A 22128-nucleotide genomic window follows, 5' to 3' on the forward strand; every position below is an offset into this window, starting at 1 on the left:
ATTCCATTGGGAAGATAAAGGAGCCAACAGTGATATGACTTAGTGGGAAAGTTTTCTGGTTTGATTAGTTGAAGAACATCAGGAAATGTTTGTGTGTGTGTGTGTGTGTGTGTGTGTGTGTGTGTGTGTGTGTGTGTGTTTGGTTATATATAAGAGCAGTATAAATATGTTAGGTGACATTAAACAACGTTGTGTATTGAATGGAAACATGAAATAAATATGGAAGCAAACCTTAATTCATCTAAAAGATTAACACTGAGTAACAACTAATTCAATTAACATCTTTGAAATCACTTCTCATATATAATGAGTACATAACTACTTTATATTTTAAATCTAATTTAAGAATACACATTAGATACCCTGCCTCATTGTCAGAGTCTGAATAGGAGATTTTTGTTATAAATGATTTATGTCTCTTTTTTTGTTTTGTTGATACAGTCAGTCTCATGATATAATTCAGACTTCATCAAACATGCTACATAGCAGATGACTAACAACTCCTGATTTTCCTTCTTCCACCTTCCAAATGTCAGTGTTGCAGGCCTACAATACTACCTCTGGCAATTAATTTGTATATTTAATATCATACTGTTTCTTGACATTGCTTTGGAGGCATATGGTCATGTTCAAAATTTTGTATTGATGTGTAATAAATAAAAGTTTGCCTCTGTTCTTGGTATCAATGAGTTAAAGGTTATTCAGGGCTGAGAAAGCACTATACACTCATTTCTTTATTCCTCTAAGTTTTAAAAAGGACTCAACAGTCTGAGGAAATAACTTTAATATAGTGATCCACAACCATGTGAAATAGTTCCAACTATTCCCAGTCACTGGGAACTGACATTTAAGTTAAGCAGCAAACGGAAAGGAAAAGACTTCTCATCTGGAGTCAAGGGACTTCTTCAACCCATATGAGCAAACTTAACAGCTAAATAAACAAACCAACAAAAAAACATCGAATTGTGTTAACACTCGCTGCTATTGTTGAATAGCATTTTACTTTATTAGCCATCTAATAACCAAGGTCCTCTTCTTCAGCCACAAAATGCATAATAGACGTGTCTACTACTCCAGTAAATAACAAATTACATTCACTATTCTGTATAAGTAAAGATATTACTAATATTAAACAACAACAACAACTAAGGTTGGGGTCTTAGAAAGTCTTTGAGTAGGCTCTCTCTGGATGTTACAATATATTCAGTAAATGTATGTAAGTACATTTAGCAACAGATTTTGTTAAAAACAACACACAAGTCTTTATCTTATGAGGTATTTAGAAGATCCTTCCTACAGTCAAAAAGGAGAATGAAATCCAAAGAGAAAACTGAAAAATGAAAGAGTATGGAAGCCTAGGGTGAGCACATCCCAGATAAAGGTGACAATAGTCTGTTATGGAAGGACAGAGCCTTTCATTTTTAGACATACCAATACAGGCAGCACTGAAGATAAACAGTGTGGTATTAAGCTGCATGTTTATCATCCTGCAGCTGAGCCTTCTTAATGCAGACACCTCAGCTCCTTTAAGTTGGAGTATTTTTTGGCACCGGGTGCATTCTCACACAGAGGTACCTTCATCTTGGTCAGAGCCCAGCTTCAGCTTCTGAGTACGTCCATTGGGATCAGTGGTTTGGCTGGGACAGTTCCTGCCACTAGTGATTATTTTCTTCCCAATTCCTCCCTCTTCCATACCTTAAATTATTTATACAGAATATAGCCTGTTTCTATTTCTCACACTCTACCATACACTGCTTTCAAATTCAATATCTTTAAGAGCAATTTCTCAGTAAATTGAAAACAATCATTATCAAATGTAACTGTTTTCTTACAATAAGCTTTCCCCAAAGCACTATACTTAAAAAGACAGTGGTACACATATTAGTTAATATATGGAATAACCTAGTGAGGTTCAGTATTGATAAAATTCAGCACTAATCTGGTGGTAACCAAAAGACACAATGAATGCTTCTAAATTGTGACTGCCAACCATAGAAGCCTACTACATAGAAAGTAGAGGTCATTATTTTTTTAATTAATTAGATTCATTCATTTATTTTACATCCCAATAGCAGTTCCCCCTCTCTTCTCTCCTCCCATTCCCACCCTCAGCTGCCATCCACACCCAGCCCCCAACCCCTCTTCCTCTACTTTTGTTCAGAAAGGGACAGGCCTACGTGGGTATCAACAAGCATGACATATCAAGTTGCAGTAGGACCAACCTCCTCCCCTTGTATTAACGGCTGGGCAAGGTAACCCAGTATGAAAAATAGGTTCCCCAAAGCCAGCAAAAGCATTAGGAACAGTACTTTTTCCTACTGCTAGGAGTTCCTCAAGTGGACCAAGCTACCAAAGAATTGATAAAGAGAATATAGTGGTCACTATTCAGAAGAATTCAGAAGATGCATTCTTCCATACACCAATGATTCTGCTCTTTCATTTAAGTCCATTTGCTCATATGTAGCTTCCAGTGTTAAAGAACTAATGCCCACAAACTATAAATAGCACTATGAAGAAACCTGTACTATTCACTTCAATGTATTCTTTTATTATATCAATTATTCCATACTTGTTGCAGGGCATTATTATTTAGCTAAGCATGGTGCTTGGTGGCCTTCCCTCTATTGTTCCCCAAAGAAGCTTTGATAAAATACTTGACTCCAAGACACTCAGTAAGATGAGTCATCCCTTTTCATAGGACTTTTTGTCTGCAATGCCCAATATTCATGCTTCTAATATAAAATATAAGTTTGCCATAGGAACGGATACACCATTTCCTGAAGAACTTTCTAGGTAGGGTATATAATACATGGTTTAAAAGTACTGAACAGAGCTGATTGGTGGAGCACACCTTTAATTCCAGCACTTGGGAGGGAGGCAGAGGCAGGTAGATCTCTGTGATTTCAAGGGCAGCTGATCTACATAGCAAGTTCCAGGACAGGCTCCAAAGCTACACAGAGAAACCCTGTCTTGAAAAAAAAAAAAAACCTACAAAACAGAGATTCCATTGTATTCTCCAGACCATAGCCTTCCTACAAAGTAATGATATGCAGAGGCTGAAATTTTACTCTACAAGTTACCAGTTTAAGAACCAGGTTGGTCCATATTCACATAGAAACCCAATTCCAATACCAGTGATTCAATAAAATCACTAAGAATCACAGGAATCTTCACAGCCAGAAGTGCCAGGGTGATTGAGATAATCCACCATCTGCCATTTTATATTTATCGTAACAGTATATGACTTGCTTTAAATCTCATAAAAGCTATAGCAATCAAACATATTTTTAAAAATTACAAAACACTATACCATTTCACCAATTTAAAGTAACTTTTTTTTTGTTTCATAAATTCCTATTCTGTCTTTAACTTCAACTGAGCCCATCACCTCTGCTAAGAATCCAGTGACTCATTGAGACAGGTAGTGAGTCCATCCTATGGCCAGAGCTCTGCACGTACAGCACACAGTAAATTGTCATACTGGTAAATTAAGAATGCCTTCTCCACTTAACTATCTCATTAATTTTGCAAACTCCATCTTAAACATTCATCCATAATAAGAAAGAGACGGCTCACTAAATGTATAGAATTAATGAATGGTACATGCAAAAATGCAACAATTGAGAACTATCATGTTTTATGTATGTTTGTATGCTATTGTGCAGATAAATGTGTATATGCAAGTTTTAGTAAAAGTAATATTAGCAATATACAACATGTTTAGTGAACATAAGATTTGGAGACTTTGACAGAACAATACTTGCAACATTTCTTACATAGACTACTGTAAAATATTCATATGGCAACTGCTTTTGTAACTGTCAGTGGTTTACAACAGGAATATTACTAGGGATATAATGATAATGTAAGTTTTTCAGCACACCCAAGCCTCTCTAATGTCTTAATTGCATGCATCAATGTCATACGGTATATTAGGTGCTGTTTAATTTGGATCTCATCCCAGGTCAGCCATAAGGCCATCTACCATCAACAGGCAAATCACACTTATTACTTTTCCCCTTCTCTATAAATGCAAGTGAAGAGATTGCCCTGGCCAGAATTATCATTAACAAGTCTATTTTGTCAGGGTTATTAAATAAAAAGAAACAAAAGCATACTTTTACAAAACCTAATCAAGCAGTGATGTCTTTATGAATTAAGGAAACAGAAACCTCCTAATGAACATGAGATTGAGAGCCTTCTAATTATTAGAAAAGGCAAAGAGGTGAATGGAAGCTTAAGTTTGGTAATTCAAGGGATATATATTTCTTTATCCCAGAGGACGCTTACCTTAAAATTTTGCCATGTAAGCAATGGACAAGGTCCCATTAAAATTTTTTCAGAGCTTTTCCTACATACATTTCATTTCCAAAATTGCAGCAAGGCCAACACCTGTCAGAGAAGGGCAGGTTCTAATTGCAGTATGAAGTTACAGAATGTTCTGCCTCGTAGAGTTCCATCCTACTGACAACAAGAAATAAGGCGGCAGGAACACAGAATCAGAGGCAAAGATCAAGGGAAGACACATGGTGGATGTCCTAGACTGTATCTTCAAGAAAAAAAAATCCCTGCAGAAAAGTAGAGACATGCGGGCAAAGGACAAGTGAGACTCTTAAGTGTGGAAGAAGGATATAAGCAGAAAACACTCTGATATGGCAGAAAGTCCATTTTCTCTTGATTTTCTTAGGATTCGGTTTACGAACAAATGACACTATTTTGAACCAGTATGAAAGAAGGCAAGAAATATCTCACCATGAAAATAAAAACAGAGTTAAAAATAGTCAGAGTATTAATAACCATCTTGGTCAATTCCAGAAACCTAACTCCTTGATAATACCTTATTCAGAATATAAAATCTTTAAACACTGAATTGACATTTTCCTAGAAGTAATTCATGTGACAAAACGTTATTTGGAAAAGAAAAAAAAAGTAGTACAACATTCAAATGTCAAAGCCATTCACTTCTCAGAAGGTAGAAAGTGTTCTACAGAAGACAAGGAACATACTCTGCTGAAATAAGAGATGTTTTATCATCCCTCTTGACATGAACATGGTCACTTTGAGATGGAGAGTGATGGACAGAAAAACAGAAAGACTTTAAAACCTGTCTCTAGTGTATAACATTGGACTAGAACATTAATGATTTTCTTTAGTACAGCTAAATTATGTTACTGTTATTTGAACAGAAAACTCTTATATGTAAGCCAATATGCCAAAACTACAAGATAATATATATTATAATAGCTTTCTTTTTTCTCAAATGAAATGTTCCAGTCTCAGATTAAATGCATTATTAACAGATATCTGAATGCTATTACTAGATATACCTCATAAAAACACACACACATTTATGTAAACACACATGTGCACATATGTACATATATACAAATACACACACAAGCATTGCGTCCATATTTAAAACAGATTGAAATGCACATAAAACTTTTTGTAATTTTTATTATGAATAAGGAGCATTAACTATTGGTGAAATCAGCAGTAATTTTTTTAAGTTCTGTAGATTAAAGTTTTAATCAATATCCCCTGAACATATTGATATTACCAATAACTTATCATTTCTTTCATGAGCTAAAAATTATGAGATAAAGTAAGTAACAAATGTTTGCTTCAAGTAATATTTCATGCAATCAAATATAAACATGGCAACTTGAACCAAGATCAAACTCTATCTATAATATTAATGTTTTATCATTTCATGATAACAAGACTTATTCCTGCATTTGGTTGGTAGCAGTTTATCTTTGATTGAAAAATCCCAACATTCACATTAAGCATGATATTATCTACCATCAGATTGTCTTGTAGAGATCTTCTTTGTCTATAGCAATGAAAGATTTTCTATTCCCAGGTCCCATACTTCCTAATGTGCTTGTGGGAACCTGGTATACCAGTCTCATTTCTGAGACCCTCTATTTGAGTAAAGCATCAAGCTTTCGATGTGAATTCTGGCTCATCCTTAAATTGGGACTCTGCCTCAGCACCCAGGGCTGTTGTCTTTGAAGGGTCAACTGTATCTGGGTAGCCTTAAATATCATCAGTGTCTATCCAGTATTGGACTTTGGTTATCTGTAGAGTGCTGACTAATTTAGAAAGGATTTCACATGGCTTGGCTGGGCTGCTCCTGGTAGTCCAAATTTCTAGATACAGTCACTTCCTCCCAACTTTCATGTTTACTCAAGGCACTTATACCTATATGCTTCATGTGGTTGAATTGTCACGTTCAGACTATCATCCTTCCTACAGTTAACTGCATCACATATAATCTTGTCCAACTAAGAATGCCAGAACATAGACTTATTCACAAGATTCTTTTTAACAACCAACACTATGAGTCTATTTATAAATTTTCAATCTTTCATAGCCCAGGGATTAGAAAAGAAAACAGTGGGTAGAGGAGCCTGAGCTTCCCATTACAATAGAAAAAGAGTTGAAATACTTCATCTCAAGGTAATACGATTTGTGTTCCTTGTTGGGGAATCAGCCTGTGAGAGTTTGGGATAAATTAATACCTCTCAATGTCTCTTGCATGCAGGACCTCATTCACATTGATGTTTCTTTCTTCTTAAAAATGAGGTGGGAATGGGGGGTGGGCTGAGGGGAAGGTGAGGGGGGCAGGAGGGGGGAGAACAAGGGAATCTGAGGCTGATATGTAGAACTGAATTGTATTGCAAAATTTAAAAAAAGTTTTTATTAATTCATTGAGAAATTCATACGATATATGTTGATTATATTATTGGGAAAAAACAATTCTCTACAAAGAAAGGAAATAATAAATAATAATATATAATGAAATAAAACAATTTTATTTATCAGAAAAACTAATAAATAATATCATAGTCTTGGAAAACATAATAAAAGCTAACATCATGCCAAAGGTTACAGTTTATGCTCTCATCAGCTCTCAAAATATCTCTCCAAGCAGAATTCCCTACCCCTCCCAGACTTAAACTTCTGGCCATCCAAACCCAGGTCAGTCATTAGGCTGCAAACCTCATGCCCACCCTGTAGCCATCACATCCTCTTATATCTCTAAGGCACCAATTTAGTACTTCCCTCGCCAGAGAGAGCCTCCATCAAAAACCATAGCTGAGGCAGGAAAATAAACTTGGATTCAGCAAATTAACTTTCAGCAGAGCTTTCAATGACTAGGGTCTCAGACTATTAAATTTTGAATTTCAGAAAGACACTCTAGCAAAACATAACAGCTGCTACTGAATCCCAATCCACAAAGCAACAGCCGTTACAGCATCTGGACCAACAGCTCCAGAAGATACATCAGTAAATAAGGTGAACATCCCCATGCAATTCCACCCTTCAGAATCCGCTCCCTCGGCCTGCGAGGGGTGGTTCAACAGTATCTACACAGTGAAAGGGAGGGCATATTTCTTAACCATCTGTTCAAGCCGGAGTCAGTGACCTTTGCTCTCTATTGGTAAAGGGGATGCTAACTTTGCCAGCTGGATGTAAATGGAGATTTTAATTGAAAAGCATGCAACTATCTCCAACTAGGGGATGGAATAAACAAACTCCAGAGTCTAAGTTCTACCTAATGAACACCCTGCATGCTTAGCGTTCTACTCATGATCCTCCATTAGCCTGGGCATGTTTTGGAAACAAACAGTTAAAAAGAAAAGCATTCAGCTCTTGCACATTCAGCTCTACTTCCAACAGTTAGCAGTATTAGCCAACGTGAAATACAGAGCAAAATCTAAGACTATGTTTATTTTTATTTCCAAGGCTAACAGAGAACAACCAGAATATAAGACTTGCATGTTTATTTGCAAAAATAAATAGTGCTTGACATGAAATGATGTGTTCAATTATATCAATAATATAAATAGTTATCAGTCTTGTTGAAAATTGTTTCTTAAGAGAAACATATTCCTCTTTACTCTTAAGAGGTATTTTATTTTTGCAAACTTTATTATTCCAGTAGAAGAATTTAATTAAAATATTTGAATTAAGGATCTTATCACTCCATTTAAGGGGAAAATCAACTTTTTTGTTTAGTGTACAAAGTTGGCTCTCTGGCAATGTAGTTTACTACATGTGCAATTGTTTGTTTAAATGGCAAGGAAGTGTTTGTGAAGACAAAAGGTCATTAGTCATCACTGCTCATGTTATTTAGCATTTTAAAGGTTACTGGGGCCTTCTCTATCTTGTAATATAACTTATTTTATTTTTTTTAAAATAAAAACACTGAATGTAAGTTTAAAATATATGAAATGATGATGTATTTCTCCATTGCTTCTGAAATACGTAAACAAGAATTTCTGAAGTAAAACTAATGGGCAAGGAAAGCTGAGAATAAAGTCACATTTGTGGTTTTACATCAGGGGGAAGACAAACAACTGACCTTTCCACGTAATTCTAAGTGTGTTGTGCTAGGCTCACAGAAAAGGAGGGTTATGCTGAGTATTCAGCAACGTTTACACAAGGAAAGAAAATATATTGATATTTTTCTATAATTTAGATGAAATTCATCAACTTTGCATAAAAAGAGCAACCCATTCAAAGTGTCTTATTCATGTGAAGAAAGGAAATAAGCACACAGAGCCAACCCACCTAAGGACCAGAGGACTGGGGCACACAACCACCATGTAGTTCTGGTATTATCTCCACAGACCATGAAATGAATTGAAGGAATACATTAGTCATTGGCAAGAAAGCCATTCAGGTGCACAGGGGTCACTGGGCAATATTTATTGTAAAGAATCTTAGACCTTTTTTAAAAAATGGCATAAATAAATTCAGATCAATGTTAATGCAGTGAGTGGGCATTTGGATAAAATAATACCATTAGCTATCCAGAGACGATCTCTCATTCAGCGGTGGCACCCTGCCAAGACTACAGCACATTATTGTGTATTTTTTCATTCATGATACCTAATGAATAAACAAATGAAGCCTTTAAGAAATGGACATTTTGAATACAGATTTAAGGTTGGTAAAAGACAGTTATGAAAATCAATAGGTATTTAGTAAACACTATAAATGTGAAGTAATTGAATATTCATGTTCTTATACAATGTAAGTTTCAGCAGAGCTCAGGATCCATTGAGATTTGCAATGATCTGAAAACCTGAGTGCATGAAGTTGTTTATATTCATCCATCCCCAATGATCTATATACTAAGTCGGTTGTGTAGTAAATTACTGACTGAGAAAATTCAATTCAGTGCACGTATTGAGCAATTATCATCAGTTATGTGCTCACCAGAGTTGCTGGTTGGAGTATTTATAGTAGGGTGCTTTGTCCTATAAATTTGCATATATTGTCATTGAGGGAAATTGTATGCAAAATATTTGAAACAGAAGTACAATGTTTTACAAAGTAGGACACAGGAAATATTACAGATTCAACACGTACTTACTCTTGCATTGAGATGCGATACTATCATGAGAATTTCAGCAAGGCAAATAATATAAGCTGAGAGGTATGATGTATACGAAATAGCTGTATGAAAGATGGCACCTCAAAATTCATTTCCTCAATTAGATGAAAACTAATTTTTGTAATTACATTATTAATATTAATTATATGAAGAACTTGGAAAGTAGGCTAGGAAAGGGGAAAAGAGCCCAATTGTAAGCTTAATACTCCTACAAATTGCTTAGGAAGTTATTTGCATATGCTCTGACGTGTTAGCTCTTCATCTAAAGATTTCTGTACGTGGTCTATGGGAAACCCAAATGAGGGGTAGACAGCCAGAAATGTAACTATTCTTTACAAGTGGTGTTATACAGGCACACATAATACAGGACACAGAAACTCATTAGGAGTAGGTTTCTCTCTTCACCTACAGCCAGCTATGCCCATCAACTACACAAACGACTGCTGTGTACACTTTGTTAGCTGGTATTCACCATGGATTTTAAGTTGTCTGTATAACTTGATCTCAACAATCAGCTCAATTATTTAAATGTAAATAAGTAAGAACACTATTGACTTTCAGGGAAAATCTGAAATCTCCCACATTACAAACATCCCATTATCAGGGACAATTAAAGACCCATTTGTCTTTAGTTTAAGCATTCCTTCTTATATACCACATACAGTGACATGAGAACCTCCGTGACTCCCAACATCCCTGTTGGCCATCATATTTCCACACCTCCAAATCCTTTCTAGTTTTCAGGGTAATTTTGTCTTGTCTTTCATCAAATATTTACAGTCTTCTTACCATAAAATAGTCTCAACTTTTTTTGATACTTCACCTACATTTTCACTCATAGGAGACATCAGCATTAGCAATTATTTGCACCAGTGTCCGAGATCTGTAGGACTATCCACTAAAGCATGAGAGCATGGGTGAAGAGCAGAGGACAGCTGTCACACAGCAAAAGAAAACACATTGACAGACTCTTACGTACAGCGTATTTTCCCAACAAGCTTCTTATGCTCATTTTGAAAACAAGATGTTTTGTACAGAGAGTTTAAGATGTGCCCAAGGTCACTGTGTCAATCAAATGCATCTCAAGTATTTGAACCTAAGTTTTCCACCTACAGCCTGTGCTGTGCACAGAGCTGACTAGGTAAAACGTAACTAAAAAGTATTGCATCCCATGCTATACTATTTTTTTTTTTTTTTTTTTTTTGGTTTTTCGAGACAGGGTTTCTGTGTGTAGCTTTGCGCCTTTCCTGGAACTCGCTTTGGAGACCAGGCTGGCCTCAAACTCACAGAGATCCGCCTGGCTCTGCCTCCCGAGTGCTGGGATTAAAGGCGTGCGCCACCACCGCCCGGCCCCATGCTATACTCTTTTAAAGAATGTGTGAAGAAAGGGTTGTAGAGCCTACTTTAGTCACCTGGAATTTTTATGGGAAAAATAGTTTCATGAATTAGATTTGGCAAATGGAGAAAATCCTCTTAAAATTGGAAAATACCTCCATCTCTCTCCTTTGTTACTTTTTATCTGACAAGATTAATTCGTTCTCACTCAACACAATTTAATTTTTTATTAACAAAAATACATAACCCATTGTATTTGACTCTTCTTTTTCTTTGGTTTCAGGCATTAGACATTAAGCAAAATCCTGAACATAACAGGAGGTTTTTGCCTGATTTCAGTCCCTCACTTTGTAGGGGATTTGCGAAACTCCTGCAAACATGATCAGAATTTACTTCCTTTAGGAAATACTTAGAGTTCTAGGAAATTGAGAACAGGCGTGGTTTACCCAACCACTGAGTGGGTAAGATTAACCAACTATAGGGGTTGGTCAAGGAAGTAGTTAAAAATTTCTGAAATCCTATTTTTATTTTCTTGATATCTCTACTTTCTTTACAACAAAAAATAATCCATGGAATGATTTATTTTAGGTACTTCATTAAGGTATTCTTTAACATATAATGTGTATTATGTATCACAAATTTTCCTCATTTCTTTTTGCTATTGGTTTCTATCTGTATTCTAAATAGAGACAAACTGGTAATCACGAAAGTGCCCCAAGTCAAATTCACTGAATGTTGTAAAGTACTAGGGGAAGGAATATTATCTCCACAAAGTAGAAAATGTTCTTCAGCCTTCAGGTACCTGAATCTACTGTTAATTTTATATCTGTATTAAACATACAAATTGTCATTTTTAAATTTCAAGGGCTCAGCTTTAAACCAGCAAAAGAGTGCTTGTCTAGTGTGCGTGAGTCCTTGGCTTCAACTCTGAGCACTGTCAACCTGTCTGCTGTTAATTCTTCAGGTAATTGAACACCTAGAGATGAGAAACTAGATATTAAAAATTATACCTTTTTATCTCCATGACTCAACTGTCAGGATTTTATTGTTATTTTCTGCCAAATACATATCAACTTTAAAATTTATAGCATATTAAGTTATCAAACTTTCTACAATTAGCACAGTATATTCAGGTCAGAAGGTAGTATTAACAGTGAAGTCATTTGACTTCTGTAATATTTTATAAAAAAAACCCAGCAAGCCAGAAATTAAAAATTAATTTATAAATTGTGAAAATTAAGTATCTACTAGAACATATGTATTAGAATGTAAGAGAGAAAACATCAGAATAAAATATATTGTATAGATCTGCTAAGATCAAATCAGTTGTTCTGGAATATAACTCACCATGATAATGAGTAGAAAAGCATGGAAATGTGCTTAATATATATTCTCTGACCCCTTATGGGGGGTGGTGGTCTGTGCCTGCTTGACATCATAGATATCCAGATTTATCAAGTTCTAGAGCTCAGCTTTGTGTCTTTGTAACTAGCCTAGAGAGGATTTATTCATACCTGGAAAATGGCTCTGCAGAAAAGATTTCTGTGTTCCACAAAGGTCAAACAATCATAATCTTCAGTATTGAAAGTCAGAGTTTTTGTATTAATGAGTGCCCAAAGGAATAATATGCTTCCTAACACTTCCTATGTATGTATAAGTGTGTGTGTGTGTGTGTGTGTGTGTGTGTGTGTGTGTGTGTGTGTGTGTGTGTGTGTACACAGGAATACTTGTGAATTTGGTAGATAAAGTTCAGCCTCAGATATGATTCTTTAGAAATTACCTACTTTATTTTTCAGGAACAGGGTCTCCCTCTGGCCTGTAGCTCATGAATTAGTTTAGGCTGGCTAGCTAGTAAGCCCTAGGGATCTGCCTGCTTCTGCCTCCCCAGTGCTGGGATTACAAGAGCACACCATACCTGGATTTGTAACTTGTGTTCTGGATATCTGATCCAGATACTCATGCTTGTACAACAAGCAATTTGCTGACTGGGGTACCTGCCCATCATCATCCTGCTTTTAAAGGAAAGAACGTCTACTAGCTTTACTCTCAGCAAAGTACCTTTGTCTTAGGGATTTAAAATCAGTTCCATTAAATTATCTGTAACAAGTGCTGCTGAAATCAAATAGGAGTTCCAGGTTTATGGACCCCAAGAGTTAATAGATAACTAGAATTCAAGGCTCCCTACTTTCTTCTGTCATTTTTATTAGAGGACCTTAAGCAATTCTTCTAGCCAGTGTGTGACCTTGGGTCTGCACAGGTAGTACCACAGTGAGGCAACACTACAGTAATATTAATTATGCTCTATATTAAGTCAAGTATGGGAAGATAACTTTGAAACAGCAGATAGAATTTCTATACTTAATGATAGTAGACTTCAGCAGAGAATATTCAATGGATCATTCTTAAAGGATCTTGCTAAACAAGATAAAAATTATAAGGTGTCAAATAACTAAGTACAATGGAAAAGAATGACAGTCTGATACAGCAGATTCTTACAATCACCACAGAATGACTCATTTTATATATATATATATATATATATATATATATATATATATATATATATATATATAGTAGACAGACAGGTAGATAGGTAGACATATAAATAGATAGATATACAGATAGATAGATAGATAGATAGATAGATAGATAGATAGATAGATAGACTATTTCTTTAAAGATATAAAGAGTTTACAGCCCCCTATTTCTATCTTACACCAAAATTTTTCTTCTATTTTCATGTGGTTGGTATTCAATTAAACCAGTGGGTTGTGATTAAACAGCATGGAAGTCATGGGTTACTATAGGCATAGACATTCTCAAGACTAGTATTTGTCTACTCAACAAATCTTTTGAAAGAGTAAAACTGGCACATTCTGAAACAGTAAGTGTATGTTTTTAAAATCTGAACTTCATGGACCAAGTAGGATTATTCTAAGCTTGTAACCAATGATTCTTCAATATTTTATGGGATCTTTTCCCTATACAACAGAATTTTAGAATCATAGGAAATTTAATACTCATAGGAACACCTATTTCTTTGAATTGCTGAAATACTCAACTATATTTGTCATTGCTGGTGTCAATGATTCAACAAAAATTGGCTAGGGAATGACAGAGAAATGTTATTAGTAATAAAAATGATAGGGAGATGTTACTGAGAATATATTTTATATAACAGTACATTGGCTTCTGATTCTTCAAGGTTGTTTTTTTAACATAGTATTAATTAGATTTCTATCACTAGAAGAAACGATGGGAGATAATTAATTTATACAGAAAAAGATGTATATTATTGTACTTTTGGAGGCTCTAGTTCACAATCTATTGGTCCTGCTGTCTTGGTTCTGAGGCCTGAAGGAGAGAAAAACCATTCATTCAAACCATGAAAGGGAAGCATAAGACAGAAAAAAGCAAGGACAAGAGTCCCACAACTCATTCTGAAGACACATTCAATGATCTCAACACCATTACTAGGTCCAACCTCCCAATGGCTCCACTGTGGGCTTCCTACTTCCAGTTAGCTGGTCAGGCTTGTAACATACAAGGTGTGGTGGAGACCTTTCCATATCAAAGCTATAAAAAAATTGCTTTCCTTGTTCCACTGTCTACATACTTTCTATACAAATGTTAATACGTTGAGTCACAGTTGTGAGGATCTGAAGATGGAATGTTGCTCCAGCAGTCCCTGGTTTGCACTGAACATCACAGACACTACTTGAAGGAAAAAAGCCATAGATGTTTAGATGGAATCATGTCAGTGGCATTGACAAGAAAGTTACATGTGCCTTTCTGATTGGAAAACAGTGTTCATTGTGTAATTAACCATGGCTATGCGCACACACACACACACACACACACACACACACACACACACGCACGCACACACATGCCCAGCATGTGCAGTCCCTGTGTTAAATCCTAGCACACACACAAATATTTGCATGGATTTAGAAGTTAAAGGAAAATCAGTACGTTCTCATAATACTCTATGAATATAGCAAACAGCTTCAGCAGGCACCACCTTTCTGTCCACCCCTTTGCTGTCTGTGGACCTTCATCAGGAACCTTATAATAACATGGTAATTACAAAATAATGATAATAAAGATTCACCTGGGTCACTCTCTTTTGTATCTCAAATCTTTTAATACATAAAAGCCATACAAGTTTATGGCTTTGGTATTTTATTTGTTTGGAAATAGAAATTCTTATGCTGTCCCAGCACAGGAATGAAAAAAATATTTTCATTCCCATTTCTCATCACTTAGGAAGCTCACTCAATAACTCTTGATACCAAATGTCGGTTTCGGAGCCAGAATCTTCTGCTCCACCCCTCAGTGCACAGCTGACTCTGCTGGTGAAGCCACTGGGCGCCACACAGTGTGGTCTGACCAGTCTGCTCAAAGCTCCTGTGTTCTATGACCAGAAGACAAAAGCATTTCCAGCCAGCTCTGGTTTATATTCTCATTAAATATTTTCTTTGATTTTTAATTAAGAAACTCAGTTTTTCTCTGTTTAGGGGTAGATCAATTTAACTTCAATAAAATGTCATCTGTAATGCACCCATTCCTACTCAAAGGATTAGTGAACCTCTGTGAGAGAGTAGATACTTGTCTTCTCATTAACATTCATGACCAGGAACCCTTCTGGTTGGGCTTGTTTCAGTATCTGATGAAGTAATACGTACAAGAAACTGGCTTGTCTGTGAAATAGCTCCTCAGCAAAGCCACTGTGCAAGAGGACTGGTGATAATAAAATGAAAATATTTCAACCACATGGAAGAATAATACACTGTAAGCTACCGCGAGGTGTGCAGTAGGAGGGTCTAAGAATTAGAAAAGGGTTGGTGTTTCCTCACAAAATCCATGAAGCAATTTATTGACATTGTGCAGCTTTGTGTTTCAAAGATCTGCCAAAGTCTAAACATGGGATTGAAAGAAAGGGGAGGGGGAAACGAAATGAAGGAAGGAGAAAGGGAAACCAATGCCACTTGACAAAGATCTGACCTCTCCATGACTTTATTTAAAGGACCTGTGAGTGTGGGTCATCGTGTTCCACATTGTACAAACCCAGGGTAACTGTGGTTTATAACCATGTTCCTTATCTCTGTCCAAGTGAAATCCCTGTTCAGTTCATTTTCATTTTAGGCCTGTGCTTGGGGAAAGTTATTGGATTACTTTCTGATGCCAGAGAGAACATTTCTGTGATTTTTAAACTCCATCCCAAACATTCTAACCTCAAGAAGACTATGCTGCTGATGGAGCACATGTCACTGTGGTGATGACCTAGAAAACATAAAGGAGGCATTCAGCTAATTGCTTCCTATGATGGTTAGCATTATAACCCTTATGAATTATAGATAACACAATGAACAAACGAACAAGTAGCACAAGAATTTGAATTATTATACCTCTCTCTTCTTACAGCAACATAATGGAAATGGGAACAGTGTGTGTACATGTAATGTTATATAGATATCCTTCAGTATGCTTTGATATACAAGAGAAGACCCTACTATAAAATTGTGCCGGCCTAAATATGCTTTATTTAGAAAACACTTACTACTCTTGAATTTCTAGGGAAATACATTAAAAACAAAGCCGATGTGGGTCAGTCAATATTGTTTGGGATAAGCAATAGGAAACAGTTAAGAATTGTGGTGGTATTGTGTTCCCCAAAATATTGTGTACCCTAATAAACTTATCTGAGATCAAAGAACAGAACAGCCACTAGATACAGAGGCTAGAAAATGGTGGCACCCACACCTTTAAGCCTAACATTCCAGAGGCAGAAATCCCTCTGGATCTCTTGAGTTCAAGGCCACATTGGAAACATTCAGGCATGGTGACACATGCCTTCAATCACAAGAAGTGAGCCTTTAATCCCAGGGAGTGATGGCAGATAGCAGAAAGATATTAAAGGCATGAAGACCAGAAACTAGAAGCATTTGGCTGGGTAAGCTTTCAGGCTTTCGAGCAGCACAGTTCAGCTGAGATTCATTCTGGATGAGGACTCAGAGGCATCCAGTCTGAGGAAACAGGATCAGCTGAGAAGTTGGCAAGGTGAGGTAGCTGTGGCTTGTTCTGCTTCTCTGATCTTCCAGCATTCACCCCAATAACCGGCCTCAGGTTTGTTTTTATTAATAAGACCTTTTAAGATTCCTGCTACAAAGAATGATAGTATATAGGGATATAGAGAAATTCAGTCTTTCCACTCTCCATCTCCATAGACTAGTTAGGTGAAATGATATTACCAGGAGTTTCACTTTAGCCTACTAATGGCATGTATCAATTTAACTTAAAACTTCAATGGACACCTCACCTCAACATTTTTGTCTCTCTCCAAGTTTTACCAAGAAATAAAAATGCCCATCCTAAAGTGCAGCTCCTTGAAGAATAGCCGATATATAAAAACGGACCCAACTAATTTTTAGCCATGTCAACCTGAGCACAAATTAGAATCACTAAACCAAAATGAATTAAAAAAAATTCTTGTTTATGCCCTCTAATTGTGTGGTTGTTACAAAACACTAGAAGGCTGATACAAGGAAGAAGAGACCTCAGAAGAATGCATACCTAAATAAATATAGGCTAGATGTTAATAAACTTAGGCTAGCTGGAGGGAATCAACAGTAACTATGCTATCAACATGTGTGTGGGCATGCATATATACTCTCTGGAGTCATGTGTCTCTGCCACTGCATTGATTATGACAACCCATCCTTAAGCCATTATTTAGGGTGTTGATAGTGAGCTTCTCCAAGAAGTCTTCCCTGGTACCTCTAAGAGAATGACTCACTACTTTGTCCATATTCAAAAGCGGTCTACTCTAGGATACAGGTCAATTTGGGGCTTTTATTTTTCTTCTGATTTGAGACAAGGTCTTATGTAGTTCAGGCTGGCCTTGAATTCCTGATCTTCCTGCCCCCATCTGTCCACTTGGCATCACAGATGTGCACTAGCATGCTCAGTCAAACCTGTTTTAGTAATAAAATTTAACCTTTACTTCGCTCTCAAAAGGTGACCTACTGCAAGCAATGAAGACGCTTTAGTCATCCTTAAGCCATCTTTCCACACACTTCACACTTACCTGATAGTTGTCCATCCGTACAGGAAGCATTTCAAATTGAAATTATACATACATGCTCTCTCTCTCACATACAATATGACCCATATGACAGAAAATATGGAAGAGTCTATCACCATATGGAAAATCCCCCCTTTTTTTCTCTTCTATGTAAGTGCATTCTCTGAGAAATTTAGACTATATTTTAAAGAAGTCATTACATTATTGTCATCTCTATGGTATATAGATGAGAAATGATATTTTAAAAGGAAGCATGAGCAGACTTGCACTATGAAAATACTACACCTCGGTACATAAATAATTTCTGCTTTCATTGCAATGGGTATTCTGAGGGTGTTTCTATAGAATACGTTCTGCATAAGAATGGAAATTACTATTCTTTTGTTTTTAGTTTGCTTTTAAAAAATGTGCTTGGTGCCAAAACTCTGGACAAATGTATATCATTAAAATACATAAATAAGAATCAGGAAGAAAAGTTCAATAATAAGATCAAGAAGAAAATACTAAACAACAACAAACAAAAAACCTTCATAGAAAGTTCAAACTGTAAGTAAGTTTCAGGTTGAGAAATATGTCAATTCAAGAAAAATATTCTATTTCTGAATAATCTATGTCACACAGGCATTTCTAGGGAAGGAGTTCAACTACCTACACTATGATAGAATCCAGCTGGTTGCATAAGCTAAGGAAGATACACAACATGCCTCCATTGAGTCAGTAATGTTGTTTTTGTAATCTTTTAAAGTTTGGAACCATTTTGGTCAACTGAATACTGTCTCTGTCTATTCCAAAATTGTGGCTAGATTCTAAGTGCACAATTATTGCAATTGTTTTGTTAAAGAAGCAGCAGTAAAGTTTTGCCAGTGTCTCCTCAAAAGAAACTAAATATTGATTTCCTACATGCTGCTATTTATATGACTGATGTAGGTATCAGGTTACAATCTTGGTTTCCTCCTCCTTGATGGAAACTTGGCAAGGCATCTCCCCTCTGGAGGCTCCCAGCTCCTCGGAGAGTTGAACTATATTTAGGTGAGTAATTTTCTTTCTTTCCATTTTTTTTTTGGATTAAAAATACCTCTAACTCCTTTTCTCTTTTTCCTGAAAATCATTTCTACTTTCTCACCACCATAATCAGGACAGGACAGGCATAGGAGAGAGGCATAGCTATTTTGTTACCATGAAATGTCAGCACATATGGAAACTAGATTTTGGGGTAGAGGTAGCAGAAGGCAGTAAACAAGAAAGAATGCTGAGCTCCGGACAGAATTCTGACTCTGCCACTTGATAGGTGTGTGACTGCATTTCAGCTTACCCCTGATGATTGGGGTGAGCATCTTACAGTGTGGAGAATGAGGCCATATGTTGCCTCTGGCGCCTGTTACCACTCTCAGAAGGCTTGCTAAGTGGACCCTAACAAACAAGTCACATAGAAGAATAAAAGCAGTGAAGACATGGACACAAATGCAGGTTGGACAGACCCAGTGGTCACTGAACACAGAATCCCATCAATATGAGTGAATACACAAGGATAGTGCTCTCCCTGTTGACATTTTTACATAACCTTGTTGCTTGTTTTTGAACTTCAGAGTTATATAGCAGACAAAGGTTAGACGTAAGGAAATAAAGTTGTGAACATAGCTAAGTACCCTTGGCTGGTTTCTGTGTGCAATTTTAACGTATGGAAAGGAACAGAAATGTAGGCTTACTAACAAAGCATGTTGAGAGCAGCTCTATTGAGCTTTGAAGTGACTAGACCCCAGCTGACTTCTAATTTTTATCCCTAAAGAAAAATGTCTGCTCAGATAATTATCTGCCAAAGAATAAAATTTCTATATGTGGTAACATATATTCCTTGTCTTTCAGATAATTAGGTTAATGGGACTTCAAGCAAACCTTGAGAGAAAGTTATCAAAGAGTGCAAATGTATTCATGGTTATATTCCCACCAGTAACTATTTACAATTACACACAACAGTATCCTCGAAGTATTACCCAGAATATTAATTAACAACTGAGAAAAATATTTAGCCATACTAGTATGTGGTGTTATGCTAAGTTTCAAATTCCTACAGAATCACAATGATTGGGTGGTGGTGGGAAAGACAAAATGGAAAGAAGTCATTTCTAAATAACACAGAAGCCACAATAAGAGACTATTCTGCACTGTGACTGATGTCAGTCTCTGTATGTACTATGGATTGAATCACATATACCACATGCAAGTGAACTTGATGTTATCCTTACTGAGCCAAGGAATCAATGTTTTCAGATATAAATTAAATGGTAGTTTGTTTCTTATTGAGAAACATAGCTAACAAAGACAAGTAAATTATAAATGTGAAGGCTAGACTTCTGAGAGAGTGGACCATGGGCAGACTCTTTAATGGAATGTTTTGGATGCCAGACTTCAGTGATAATGCAAAAGGACTCACAAAATTAAGAGTCCCTAAAACTAAACTCTAAGATATTCATAGGAACATTGATTTTATGGGAGAAAATAAAACCCAGAAGGTAACATTCCACAGCTTATCCCAGATAAATAATTCTTCTGTGGTCACAACCACTTAGAGTCACCAGGAAATGCCTTGAGGGAGTGAATTTTCTTAAAAAAGAGAGGGAGAAAGGGTCAGCACAGGAGGAGATTGGGGGGGGCAAAGACCTGGGATATGACTCAGAGGCACATGTACTTGCCTAGTATGCACTATACCCAGGGTTTCACTGAATGTTCCCTCTTTTGTGAAGGTTTACTGGCAGGGTCACCTTTATGGTCTAAGAAGATAGATCATACAACTGTATAACAGAATAGACCTAAGGAAAGGTAGAAATCATTATTGTAACTATCCTGTACATATACTTTTATACTTATTTTTAAGAATAAGCTTTTCAAGATCATACTCATCCAGATCACATTTAGGTTTTGTTTAAAATCTGGTGAAATGGCTTTAACAATATCTTGACTTCTCTCCCATGGCAATCTAACACACCTTCGAGAAAAGAGAGCATCATCTACCATGTCAGATAGAATCCTAGCAAAATCAATGTCCTTGTCACACTGATTGACAACAGATCCCAAAGTGTACTAACACAATTTAAAACTCACCTGTATTAAAAGTGGGCTTCTTAATTAAGACAAGTGAGATGTAAGATTAATTAATATAAGATTAATTTATATAATACCAGAAGTATCTGGCTTGGTCTAGTTGAATAGCTTTCCTTCTCTATAAAAAGAAATAGCAAGCCTTTCATGAAACTTGTTGCCATCTAATATTTTTTCTTATGAGAAAGATATATTCCAGCCTCAGAATTCTGTCCCAGAATTACCAGCATCATTTGAGAGAACAGCTTTGTAAATGAGTTAGAATTAGTTTCCAAATACAAGACGAAAAGAAAGCAGCAGCAGCTCACACCTAGCTGCTCTCTGCAATCAAAGACAAGATGTCTCAATGTGTAATGATAAATTGTGGCCACCTAAACCCAGAGGATCCCGAATGCTGCTGGACTTGTAATCTGTCAATCAAGGGCAACCTCCCAGTGCTCCCTCATTAGATTCAAGAGAAAAACGTTCACAGCATCACACTTAAATAAGGAGTTGCTTCCACATACAGCCATAGATAACTTTATATGCAAAGCAAGAGAGAAGACTGTGAAGGCACTGGAACAGCCTTGCAGAAAAGATGAAGCATCACCAGCATGGAAAATGTAGCATCATCCTGAGTACATCCATGCACCCACCCTTTTATAACTTGGAGAAGAAATTTGAAAGACAAGAGTGTTACACGAATAGTTTAGAGCAACCATGAAATAGGCTGTTTTACTTACTACAGAGAAACAAATGAAAGCATTGGCAAGTCTTTTCTAAGTGGATCTGCGGTTCTCTGACTGAAGAGGGTGAGAAAAAAATGAATAGGCTCTTGTTGGCCTCGGGCAGGGGAACATGTCCAGTGGAGAATAAGGAAGTCTTGCATAACTTGCAAGTCTGGTTCACAATGAATCATAGCACAGTTCATTCATTTCTTAGACCAGTAAGAACTATACATACCTGCTATCATACTGACACTGTTAAAATTTTGAGGCCCGGGTCAGAAAATTCAAGCTGAAATGATACTGATAATTGTCCTCCCTCTTTGTGCTTTCTAACACAAAAAATATTTATTAAAATATGGAAATAATGGTGCTTTGTAGTGGTATTGTGTTCCCCAAAATATTGTGCACCCTAATAAACTTATCTGGGGTCAGAGACAGAACAGCCACTAGATACAGAGACTAGAAAATGGTGGCACTCACACCTTTAATCC

The 22128-nt window shown here is 36.5% G+C and overlaps 1 protein-coding gene across 2 annotated transcripts in view; it reads right to left on the reverse strand.

Annotated features, from left to right (window-relative positions):
• Gpc6 (glypican 6) overlaps positions 1 to 22128 on the reverse strand; it is a 1071516-nt gene that overhangs the window by 784620 nt on the left and 264768 nt on the right. The window lies entirely within an intron of this gene.

Source organism: Peromyscus californicus, unplaced genomic scaffold (assembly GCF_007827085.1).
Source record: "Peromyscus californicus insignis strain IS unplaced genomic scaffold, ASM782708v3 Scaffold_12__1_contigs__length_115047231, whole genome shotgun sequence".
NCBI classification, from domain to species: Eukaryota; Metazoa; Chordata; class Mammalia; order Rodentia; family Cricetidae; genus Peromyscus; species Peromyscus californicus.